At 40.6% G+C, this 2,549-nt stretch overlaps 1 pseudogene; it reads left to right on the top strand.

Moving 5' to 3' along the window:
* Positions 1 to 1,921: 1,921 nt before the first annotated feature.
* Positions 1,922 to 2,549, top strand: part of LOC102826313 — a 1,923-nt pseudogene continuing 1,295 nt past the window's right edge.

The following is a 2,549-nucleotide window of genomic DNA, read 5'->3' as shown; positions in this document are numbered from 1 at the left end:
ACATGATATAAAGAAGTCATTCAAATCAATGAGTGGGGGAAAAAAAATTAATGGCAAAAGATTTGACCACACACTTCATAATAAGCTTATGAAAAGCTTCTTAATCGTAGTAGGAGAAATATACTAGAAGCAGAAAACCAGTCTTACATGCTTGCCAAATGTGAATGGAAAATGTCTCCGGATATAATTAGAAATGTTAAGGATGCAAATTAATGTCTTATTTTGAACTTGTTGAAGTAAGACTGAGGATGATGATGTTGGATGTTCGGTACCATGGAGTCAGTTCCTACTCATAGTGACCCTGCACAGGTTTTCGAGGCTGTAAATCTTTACAGGAGAAGAATACCTCATCTTTCTCCCATGGAACCACTGGTAGTTTGAAACTGCCAACCTTGAGGTTAGCAGCCCGATTCGTAACCACTATGCTACCACCAGAGCTCCTTAAGACAAAGGATACGAGGTCAGAAATCCTACAGCCTTATAGGAAATCCAAGGGACTTTGTGGAATCCTGGTGTGGCACTGTGTGTTAATGCACTGGACTGCAAAGTCGTTTGAACCACAAGGTCGGTGGTTCAAGCTCACCAGTCACTCCTTGGAAACCCTATACAGGGTCACTATGGGCCAGAAATGATTTGATGGCACTTAACAATAAACAACCACAAGGGACTCTCTAATGATGTGGACAGTGAAAATAAAAATATTTTCACTTGTATTTACATTTACTTAAACTCCCCACCCTCTACTTTTTTGCTATGTAACTATGAATTTGCTCTTCAAATAACAACATATTTTAATTGGTGCATTATAATAAACATATGAGAAATTGTTCTTCATCCCCTTTCAGAAGAGGTGGGTTATTCTTGCTTGAAGACACTATAATAATTATCTTATATTGCAAGGCAATGCTAGTTTCCAAAAAGATCCACCCTAACCATCCTCATTGCCTCCAGATCCATACTCAAGAAATACAAGAAAAACAAAGGCCATCTGATCTGGAAAGAATCAGTTTATACTGTGAAGCAATCGCAAACATCTGCTAATTCATGCCAGCAGAAGTTAAGGTAGATGTATAGAAATGGTATACAAGGGTATTTATCCAGGGTAGAAGAAACCATTAGGATGGCCAAATGGAAAATATGGGTGCATTTGCAAGATTCTGGATTTAACATATTATCTTGCTCAATTGGGAATGGTTCTTACAATTTGATTATTTAGTTGACTGAAATCTGGACTCAGTGTTGGTCTGCATTAAATGAAGTCAGGATGCAGATATTCTTTGCTGTAATGTAGACCAACATATCTAAAGGCATAGGGAGAGAGGAAGGTTGGAGTGGATTTATAGTTTGTGATTGACTTACCCATCACCTTATTGTATCTTCCAGGAGGATTCAGAGGACATTGTTTTCATAGAGGCATTGAGCATTACTTTGGCAAGGGAGCATCACCATGCTCAAGGAGCTATGGATTAGACATCCTTCATAGTCGCTATGGGTCACAACCGACTTGAAAACACTTAACAGCAACAACATAGGATAGAGATGATAACAGGTGCACTTAAGTAAAGACCCTGTTATGCTATCACAAACATGCTCTCTAAATTCTCCTCCTATCCGTCCCCTAAAGGGAACTGGATCCCTTTAGCTAGAGAATCTGTGCCTTTGAGAAAGAAAAGTAGAAATATTGTTGTTGTTGTTAAGTGCTGTCGAGTCGATTCCAACCCATAGAGACCCTGTATAGGGTTTCCAAGGAGCAGCTGGTGAGCTTGAACCACTGACCTTGCAGTTCAAATGACTGCAGTCTGACGCATTAGCCCACAGAGCCTCACCAGGACCCTGAGAATAATGCACTGGGCTCATTTTGCATGGTGGAAGCCTAGCTGTCTGCTTTTCTTCATGTAATTGGAACCTCTGCTGAGCAATCATGTCTAAGGGACCTGCAGTTGGCATTGATCTTGGCACCACCTACTCCTATGTGAGTATCTTCCAGCATGGGAAAGTGGAAATCATTGCAAATGATTAGGGCAACCAAACTACCCCAAGCTATATCAGTTTTACTAACACTGAACGATTCATTGGTGATGCTGCAAAGAATAAAGTTGCCATGAATCCTGCTAGCACTGTTTTTGATGCCAAATGTTTGATTGGAAGATGATTTGAAGATGCTGTTGTCCAGTCTGATATGAAGCATTAGCCATTCATGGTGGTGAATGGTGTAGGCAGACCCAAGGTCCAAGTAGGAATATAAGGGAGAGACCAAAAGTTTCTATCTAGAGGAAGTGGCCTCTGTGGTTCTAACAAAGATGAAGGAAATTGAATAAGCCTACGTTGGAAAGACTGTTACCAATGTGGTTGTCCCTGTACCAGCCTACTTTAGTGACTTCCAGCATCAGGCCACCAAAGATACTGGAACCATTGCTGGCCTCAATATACTCAGAATTATCAATGAGCCAACTGCTGCTGCTATTGCCTATGGCTTAGACAAAAAGGTTGGTGCTGAAAGAAATGTGCTGATCTTTGACTTCAGAAGAGGCACTTTTGATGTTTCAATC

The sequence above is a fragment of the Chrysochloris asiatica genome, unplaced genomic scaffold (assembly GCF_000296735.1).
Source record: "Chrysochloris asiatica unplaced genomic scaffold, ChrAsi1.0 scaffold00226, whole genome shotgun sequence".
In the NCBI taxonomy this organism is placed as follows: Eukaryota; Metazoa; Chordata; class Mammalia; order Afrosoricida; family Chrysochloridae; genus Chrysochloris; species Chrysochloris asiatica.
The sequence above is the reverse complement of the archived record's forward strand: the minus strand, read 5'-3'. Positions and strand labels throughout refer to the sequence as shown.